Here is a 10,174-nt window from a genome sequence, read left to right as displayed (position 1 = left end):
TAGGTGGTGTTCTCTTTATTTATATTGATAGGGAGGCCCAGCCCATATCTATAGGGCATTCTCTTTATTTATATTGATAGGAAGGCTCAGCCCACTGTGGGCAATGCTGCCCAAGGCATGTGGTCCTGAGCAAGCCAACAAGGAACATTCTTCCATGGCCTCTGCTTCACTTCCTGCCTCCAGGTTCCTGCCCTTATTCTTGTAGTGATGGATGTGACCTGAGAGCTGCAGGATGAAATAACCTCTTTTCTCCCTAATTTGCTTTTGGACAGAGTGCTTTATCACAGCAATAGAAACCTTAGCTTAGACAAATATTAATGGTAAATTATTGAATCATTAAATTTCTTAAACTTGACCATTTTACTTAGATTAAGTGAAATATCTTTGTTCTTAGGAAACATACACTGAAGTATCAAAGTGTATATGATTAATTCTCAAATAATTTAGAAAAAATAACTATCAACACACATGTATAGTGAGAAAAAAGACAATAAAATCAACTAACAAAAGGGCATATGGGAGACCTCAATATCAATTTTACAACTTTTTTGCAAGTTTGAAATTGCTAGTTGAGTATGGTGATGCAAGCCTGTGATCCCAACATTGGGAAGATGAGGCAGGAAGATTGCTATGAGTTTAAGGCCAGACTAAAGCTACAGAGTAAGTTCCAGGCTAGCATTAGGTACTATAAGTCTCAATGAACAACAAAAACAAAAAATCAAAAATTTCAAAACAAGATTCCAAAAACTACATATTACTACCAGTTGGTCTGATTAAAAATGTCTTAAAAGCATCAATTAGGTAAATAGGGGTGAAATAGTCTCTGGTGTAGAAACAAGCCAACTTCCTCTTTACCACTGGCTTTTGGAGAAAAACTATGCCAACATACATTTCCCTTATCTTCCTCAGTCCACACACAACCTAGTTTTGTGTTATTACTTGAGCCTGTAGTCTACCTGGGACCCTGGTAATATCTCCCATTCCCTACATATATAACAATTCCAACAAAGCAGGAACTATTCATTTTCTTCTTCATAGACTCTAGAAAACAGAATGAGTCTTTAAACCCTGAAAGGAGACTGATTAAGATGCTAAGCTGGTGCTCAACTGGGAGGATTAATGAGTCTTATTTGGATTCTGACAACAGAAGTCCATTTTCCCTGCAAATGTTTTCCCTACAATCTCTGTCCAGGTGAGCTGAACCAAGGACTTTTCTTCCTGGGCAGAGAGAATTAGGATCCTCCACCAGAGTTATCATTAACAATGAACCATGGGTGTAGATTTATACCAGAGGGGGTAATGGAGGGAGGAGAAAAAATAGGAAGAGAAGGAGGAAGAAGAAGAGGAGGTGATAGAAGAAGAGGGGGAAGAAGAGGAGGAGGAAATAAATAAATAGTAGGAAGGACATCCTGACAACACGCTTTTGGATTCCTTGCCCAAGAAATAACACTGCAAATTCAAAATAGTTCTGGGACAAAGATGAACCAAACTCTCTGCCAGGCTTCTAAACTTTTTTGAGTATTATCAACAAAAAGATAGCCGGGCGGTGGTGGCGCATGCCTTTAATCCCAGCACTTGGGAGGCAGAGACAGGCAGATTTCTGAGTTCGAGGCCAGCCTGGTCTACAGAGTGAGTTCCAGGACAGCCAGGGCTACACAGAGAAACCCTGTCTCGAAAAACCAAAAAGACAGTTTGGACTATAATCCTTTTCTAATTTTTTTCTTTCTATTTTTTTAGCGCGTGTGTGTGTGTGTGTGTGTGTGTGTGTGTGTGTGTGTGTGTGTGGTGTGTATACATTTGGTGCAGGGTGCACATGTATGGAGGTCAGAAGTTGACACTAGGTTTCTTCCTTTATCTCTTCTTTTTTTTCTGGGACAAGGTCTCTCACTGAACCTGAAGCTCACCAACTGGTTAAACTGGCTGACCCTTCCACCCCAAGAATTCTGTTTCTACATCTCTAGACCCATGCCACTGTGTCTAGCTTTCTACCTGGGTCCTAGGTAGAAAGATCCTCAGACTTGCATGGCAAGCACTTTACCCAGTGAGTCCTCTCCTTAGCCCCATAACCCAGGCTCTAAATGAAATAAAATAATATTTATCCTTATTAATAACATGTGAAATAGCAATAGTGTCTACTTTATCTCCCGCCTCCCACTAATGTTACCTGCTTCCTCAGAAAGCATGAAGTACTCAAAGGAGTCTGTTAAAAGCACAAAGGCCCCGTCTGAAGACGGCTCCATTGGTCAAACGTGAAGCAACTTAAACACTAGCAACACCTGGTAACTTATAAGCTTTGACTAATTAAATATTTATAAGTCAAATAATGAAAAAAAAACAAATTTGACATCAATAATGGTCATTATATGAACTTCCTGCTCTGAACACTTATAAAAAACAAGAATTAAGTGTTTATCATGCCTTTCTAGGGAAAACTTCTGGTTTATTCTCTAGCTAGAGAAGAAAGCAATTATTCACAGAGAATGCCAACTAGTAAATGCAAAATGAATGATAGCGTTAGAAAATCATAACTATCTATGACATACTAAATAAGTGTAAATTAAGAGAATTTTAATAAAATAAAATGTAATAACTGGAAAGTGAGCAGGAAAAATGAACCATTCAGTAAAGAGCACTTGCTGCAAACCCTGACAACCTGCATCTGGTCCCTGGAACCCCCAGGTGAAGGTATATTTAAAAAAAAATTACTCCACATTCATACAAAATAACAATAAAATAATTAATTAAAATTGGGGAAGAGATGTCACACACCTCACTGTCACATTATAATTCACTATAGGAAGCAATCTGAAGATATTACTCTAGCTCTCAGTAAGACAGTCATGATATTACCTCAGTTCCTGTTTTATAACATTAATTTAGTGCCAACTTTTTAAAAGATTATTTCTACTTTTTATGTGCACCATGTGAGTGCTTGGTGCCATGGATCCCCTGGAATTGGAGTTACAGACAGTTGTGAGCAGCCATGTGGGTGCTGGGAACTGAGTTCTAGAGTACAGTAGTAGCCAGTACTCTTAACCACTGAGGTACTTCTCCAGCCTCAGGTGCCAGTTTCCTTAAACCTGCTGTTTATTCAAAGAAAAAGAACATTCATGTGGAATGAGGTTTTTTCCAGTTCTGTTTTGCTTTTCAGCCAATGAATTGTTTTACTTAAAACCAAAATAACTAATGGAAAATATCAATATCAGGGAAATCTTATTTGTCCCTATTCTTAAAAGACTTTTCCCAATCCAAGGCCAATCCTAGATAAGACTGAAACCCTCTCGCTCCTTTACCTATCCCATCATGCCCCCAGCTACCCTTATCCTCCCTTTCTTAAGCTGCTTTCTGGGATATAGAACATGTGGAAGCAACTGCATGGATGACTACAGAAAGGCCTTCCTCCTACACTACATCTGGCTCTTTCCACCAAATCAAATGACAATTTATTGCCCTCTGATGTACAGTCTATCAGACTACTTCCAAAATACCCACAGTTTACACTGGGCAAGAACCTGGAGGCAATAATGTGAATTCCACAGCTGACAAGTAATTGCTCAATAAGCATGAAACAAGGGAATGTCAGTGTGCTCTGTGCACATGTGGCAGCCCTTCAGAACTTGACCTACAGTTGCAGCAGTGGTTAACAGAAGGCTGATACTCCAGAAGAGACTTTCCATGAGAAGCTAGCCAGCAGGCATCCAGGAGCACTTGTCCATCTAAGTCCACAAGGTTATAAAACAAACAAAGGACAAAAAAAGGTAATTGCTGCCTGTTGACTTCCTGAGGCAGAAGTGAGACCTTAAAGGCATCAGAGCGCCTTACCTACCGTGGATTTCTAAAGTGGTCTGAGTGGTCTAAAGGGTTTTCATTTGTATTTTGCTATGTATCTACCTCTCTTTTAGTGGTTATAAGGAGGGGAGAAAGTATTCATTCTTTCCATACCGTATACTATTTCAGAAACTAGAGTGACCAATTAAAATCCTGTGAACATTGAGCAGGTAGAGAGGGGTAGAGTTAAAACAAACTTTTCAATATCTTTCCTGCTTAAAACTACACATTGATTGGATTTCAAACATTTGGCTTTCATGAAATCCTTTTGGCACTTGCCCAGAGTTTTAGTTGGGGTGGAAGAAAGGGAGTTTACTACCTCCTTGTTAAAAAAACAAAAGAGCAGCTGGCTTTCCCTCCTTTTAACGCAACTGATTGCTGACACAGCAAGTTGGGCATCTACCCAGGGAGACACAACAGCCCTCAAGAGGAAGAGTGCTAAAGAAGACAAAGGCAACGAAAGCAACCTCAACAACTGACACTAACACTCTGAGACCAGCCTGCTACAATGCCTACAGACTATGCTAGAAAGTACTCAGGTAGGTGCCTTTGTCTCTATTTTTGAGAACTAAGATATTAACAATGCCCTTTGTATTATTACTATTATTATTATCATTATTATTATTATTTCCTCTTTATAATTAGATATAGTAAAAAAAAAAATGAATTCCTATCAGCCAGACTTAATTCTGGAAATTACAGAGAATAAAGGCAGAGCTGTATCTACAAGAAGCAAGATTATACAGAACTCTCTTCTCTCCCTTCCCTTCTTCCTTCTGAGACAGGTTCTCACTAATTAATCCATCTTCTCCTGGAGCTATATAATCCAGGCTGGACTCAAACTCATGAGCCAACTGCTTCAGCCTCCCGTGTTATAACAGGTACGCATCACCAGACCCAGCTGTCTAGTCTCCAGAGTCTTTATTACTCCCATCATGCGTGTGCATGTTCATAGTCTTTATTACTCCCATCATGCGTGTGCATGTTCATAGTCTTTATTACTCCCATCATGCGTGTGCATGTTCATAGTCTTTATTACCCCATCATGTGTGTGCATGTTCGTGTCAACACGAGCTCACTGTGACATGAACAGGCCCTTGGAGGCCAAAGGTCACTACTGGGCATCTTCTATTGTTCTCCACCTTATTTTTGAGGCAGGATCTCGTACCCTTTTTTAAACAAGGTCTCATTTTGTTGCTCAGTCCTGATTTGAACTGCTGAACCTCAGCAGTCCTGCCTCTACTTCACACACAGCTGGAAACATAGTACTGTGCCCAGCTACCCAGCTATCAAGCCACATTCTAACATGCTCATCAATCTTGTGTTTTATATGTATATGTATGTATGCCAATAGATACATACATTTATATATATATGACCTTATATTTTATTATAAATCAAGAAAGTAAATAAGTGGTATAGGAAGTACATACATTTGGCCAACTTTGCCCCTTCCAATATTCAGTCTTTTATATAAATTTGTCTGACAAACTTGGCTTTTAATTTCCTCTAAAAACAAACAAAATAGTTTTCTGTTATACCTTGGACAATTTAAAAGTTCAATTCTTGCCAGGTATAGTGATATACAGCTTTAATCTCAACACTCAGAAGACAGAAGTAGAAAGACATCTACATTCCAGACTAGCCTGATCTACATAGTGAATTCTACCAGCCAAGGCTACACAGTGAGACCCTGCCTCAAAACAAAACAAAACAAAACAAAACAAGACAAGACAAGAAGTTCACTTCAGTTCCAAGTGAGGCAAAGTCAGCGGCTCACTCATGGCTCTTCATGTGCTGCCTAATGATCTGTTATTTTGCTATTCCCCAAACTATAGACACCTATAGAAAAAAATGAATGTATACATTCAATCAATACAGGAAATAAATCTAGTGATTTAATAGAATGTATTCAGATCTTTTTCCTGACAATTACTCCTAAGGTAATTAGGCATCCTTGAGCAGTTCTTTTCTACCTAGGCAGCTATTTCTAAGAGGCCTGGGCCAGACAGGTGTTAAGTCATAGTTCCTCCCATATTGGCTTCCAGACTCTGTTTAAATGTTCTCTGAAACCTCTGGAGGGTAGATGTACTCAAACCTCCTAGCTCAGATTCTGAATTCAAAAAGCTTGAGACAGACTGTACCCTACAGGTGTGTTTGTCCAAGATAAACTATATTTAAATAAACTCCTAACACATTCACTTTCTCCAGGCACCTGCTTCTCCCTATAAACTCAAGTATGTCAGAGTTTCTGCTATCCCAGTTAGCTCAGTAAAGAAATATCCTATCCCTAAGATGTATTCTATGCAATCCACTGATGCCTTTAGAAACATCTAAATTTTGACTATAACAGCTTTACATAAGAAAGTCAACTTGAAAAAACACAACTTTTGTTCATTTTCCTTAACTTGTTACTCAAATGAACAACAACAACAAAAAAATGGTAGCAAGCTAGACATGGCAACACAAACCTGTAATCACAGCATACTGGGCGAATAACCCTGTACTAAACAAATAGTAAGACCAAGTCAAAGACAGGAAGGGGAGGTGGCTGCCAACTGTCCTCATTCACTGTCGTCCTCTCCACACCTCATAAACATTATTATACTGAATAGATCAGAGACCACAAGTCATTTCAGAGTGGTCTGACAGCCATTGGTCTTGTAACACCAGTGGCTACAAAAACACGACATTTGGTTCACCACATACAAACACCTTGGTTCTTCTCACTCTCAGTTATTATATATATATGGAAGTCTTCCTCAAGTCTGGCCCTGAAGGCTTTAATGACATTAAGAGGTGGTCCCAGATGGGCATGGTAGCAAACACCTATATCCCATCTCTTGGGAAGTGGAGGTAAGAGAATTCTGATTTTAAAGCCAGCCTGAGCTATAAAGTAAAACTTTGTCAAAATAAGTTAATAAATAAAATAAAAACAAGGCTGGGATGCAGCTCAGTGATCGAGTACTTCCATAACATTTACAAGGCCGTGGGTGTAATCCCTAACACCAAAATAAAAATAAATCCTGTAAGAAATTTTTGTTATGATAGTTTTAAAATATTTCTTTCTGCTGAAAATCCAAGATTTTTTCTAGCAAAGAATCCCTTTGTAAAGATGTAAATTTAGAAACAAGTGGCCACACATGAGCACAAACATATGGAGGAGGTGCTTAAAGACCAAGAAAAAGGGCAGCCTAAATCTGGATACAAATACAAGCACGGCCAAGCACCACAAATCATAACTGAATAAGCTCATTCCATAAAAGTACACTAAATGAGGGAGGGTATTAGGACTTGCACAGACTTATCTAGTCTGGCAAAAAAATAACCAAAGATCGCAAACCATGTCAGCTAGAATCATTCCTCTCAACTGTCATCTCTTTTCAGACCTAAAACCAAGAGCAGTATCAGAAGCCCTGATAGCTGACCTTTCTGTTATGGTACCTGACCCATCCCAGGTTCTAGCTTGAATATAACTCTAGTATTCTGCCAGAGCCCCGTAAGATTACTAGAATGGTGAAAGGGAATGCACCACTGGAATGTGAAGCTATAGCAGGGTCTGGGCCACTTAGGGGTAAAAGGGCCACTCCCACTCCCACAGTGGCCCTTTTGCCCCTAAGCCCAGGATACCCCAGCCCTGCAGGCAGCACAGAGTTAACTACCCACCCGTTCTAAGAAGCACAAAGGTACATCACTGCAACATGTCTAACATTTACATTGCCTCTCTCTGCTCATTAAACAGGTTTTGGTTAAATAATGAACAAACTGTATTACAGACTCCGATGAGAATTCCAAAATTATAAATCAACTGGGAAAGCCCAAAGGAGCAGACAGACAGGGAGGGGGGAGAAGGATAATATTGACTAATATAAAGGGCGCAGCTTGACAGTGGATATTCCTGCCACACCTGATCAAACATACTCTGTGGGGGGAGGGGAAAGAGAGCAAGAGAGGGGAGACGGGACAAGACAGCCTGAAATTTGCATCCGGAAAAGATTAAAAGGGATTCTTTGGGGATAGAGAAAATACATAATATATATTACTATAAATGCAAAACTGTACTAAAAGCTAACTCAAATGTCAAAGATTACAGATTGAATAAATTTAAATATAAAAGCCATGGGCTTCCTTGAGTTAATGAGAGAGACATAAAAGGACAAAGTAGGCCAAGAGGCTGAGCAGAGCCTTATGCTGCCTTTGCTGGGCAATGGGTCCAAAGCTCGGCCATGACTGCACTCAAAGGCTTCCCTCCAGCATTCTGAGCCCTGAGAAATGTGAATTCATCAATTTTGTAGCTCACATTTGATTTATTTTAAATGAACTATAAAGCTGGGTGGTACACACCCATAGTCCCTGCTACTGAGGAAGTTAACAAAAGCATCACTTGAGTCCAGAAATTCAAGGCAAGCCTAGGAAGTACAGCAAAACCCTGATCACATTAAAGAAAAACAAATTTCTAGCTATAATTCACATACTATAAAATTTATCCTTATAAAGTATACAATTCAATATATAATTTCAAAGTTATAGAACCATAAAATACTTTCTTCACCCCCAAAGAAACCCCTCACAGCCCTAGAAAGCATACATCTGTTTTAATTGCTTCAGAAGAACCTCCTGTAACCATCCCAAGAACCTGTAATGACTAAGGGGCAACAATCAGGTCCACTTCACTGACATTTTTTTTAGTCAAAGTAACAATATACAAATTCTGTACTTTTAATTGTAGAGCATTCAGTCATCCCAGTTTGTGTGAATCCTGAATACAGATATTTTCTAAAGATACAAATCCATGAGAATAAGAGGTATGGACTTAACCAACCTCACTGGAGACACAGTTCTTATTTCCCTGTACAGGAAATGCACATGCATCGTATGTATGCAAAAGTTTCTCTGCTTACAAAAAAAAAAAAAAAAAAGAAAGTTTTGAGCCAGGACTGGTAGATTGGTAATATCACACGCCTGTAATGTCATCACTCAAGAATTACATGTGATCATGAGCCGTTTGTTGACATGAGTATTGGGAATAGAACTTGGGTTAACCACTAAGCCACTGCCTATATTTGATGTTTCTAGATCATTCTTTTTGGTTGGTTGGTTTGTTTGTTTGTTTGTTTGTTTGCCAGTGGGGATTGAACCCAGGGCCTTGTGACTGTGAGGCAAGTGCACTGCCATTGAGTTGTGTCTCTGATCCATTTGAATGTTTTTGTTTTAAGGCAGGGTCTCTGCTGGCCCTGAACTCCATAGCCTAGACAGGTCTTAAATTTTCAATCCTCCTACCCCAGGCCTGTACCACCATGCCTGGATTGTTTATTTGCTTGCTTGTTTAAGACAGGCCCTCATTTTGTAACCCAGACTCTCCTGAAACTCAGTGTATACACAAAGCCCCTTGTGCTGTGTGTGTGTGAGGTAATAGAGGAAGGAAGTCTCAGCCCTGTGTGTGCTCGGTATTGTTTACTATGTGGTCTAGGTTTGCCTCGAACTCATGGCACTCCTGTCTCAGCCTCCTGAGTACTTGGATTGCAGGTGTACATCACCAGACCTGGTTTAAAAATTTAAAGCCTTTCAAAGTAAAAGTTGTTCCTTTATAGTTAACTTTGATCCACGTTAGGGAAAACAACTAAGAAATGTTCTCCAGACTTTCTCCTGTGTTTCTCATAAAATGAGGACATTTTTCATTTATTGTTTGTTTAATTTCTTTAAGTCTAAATACTATTTATGATCTGAGATATACCACCAGCTGACAGGATTCCAGGCCTACATTACAAGAGCCCTTTAGAACCAACACAGGAACACAGTTCTAAAACATTCCCTTTTAGTCTGTATTGCCAACAAAAAACTCACAAGAGTAAAATAAAAACAATAAATAACAACAACAAAATCACAGGTATTAATTTTTTCCTTTCATTACCCTCTTCTCCCACACACACAATAAAAGGCACTTTATATATACAATCTCCTCTAATTAAATATACCAAAGCAACATAAAACATGAGAAAGAGCACTAAACCAGGTGTCAGCAGCCTAAAATTTACTTGATTCCACCTCTGAGAATGAATTAGCTAAATCACTTTAGGTGTACTGTTCGTTTGTTTGTCTGTCTCATTTGAGATAGGTCTCTTACAGCTTAGGCTAGCCTAAAACTGGTATGTAACTAAAGGATAATCTTGAATTTCCAAACCTCTTGACTCCTCCTCTCAAGACCTGAGGTCACGGGTCCATCCTGGACATGGACATCCACCATACCCGGTTTTATGGGGCATCAGAACTGAATCTAGGGCTTATTTGTGAGAGATGTACACTCTACAACTGAGCTGCGCCACTGGCCCTTCAGCTATGTCACTTC

General features: G+C 39.4%; 1 protein-coding gene across 8 annotated transcripts in view; it reads right to left on the bottom strand.

Annotated features, from left to right (window-relative positions):
* Gbf1 (golgi brefeldin A resistant guanine nucleotide exchange factor 1) overlaps nt 1–10,174 on the bottom strand; it is a 129,584-nt gene that overhangs the window by 100,607 nt on the left and 18,803 nt on the right. The window lies entirely within an intron of this gene.

This window comes from Grammomys surdaster, unplaced genomic scaffold (assembly GCF_004785775.1).
Source record: "Grammomys surdaster isolate TR1022 unplaced genomic scaffold, NIH_TR_1.0 66, whole genome shotgun sequence".
In the NCBI taxonomy this organism is placed as follows: domain Eukaryota; kingdom Metazoa; phylum Chordata; class Mammalia; order Rodentia; family Muridae; genus Grammomys; species Grammomys surdaster.
Note: the sequence above shows the minus strand (reverse complement) of the source record. Positions and strands in the feature narration are given on the sequence as shown.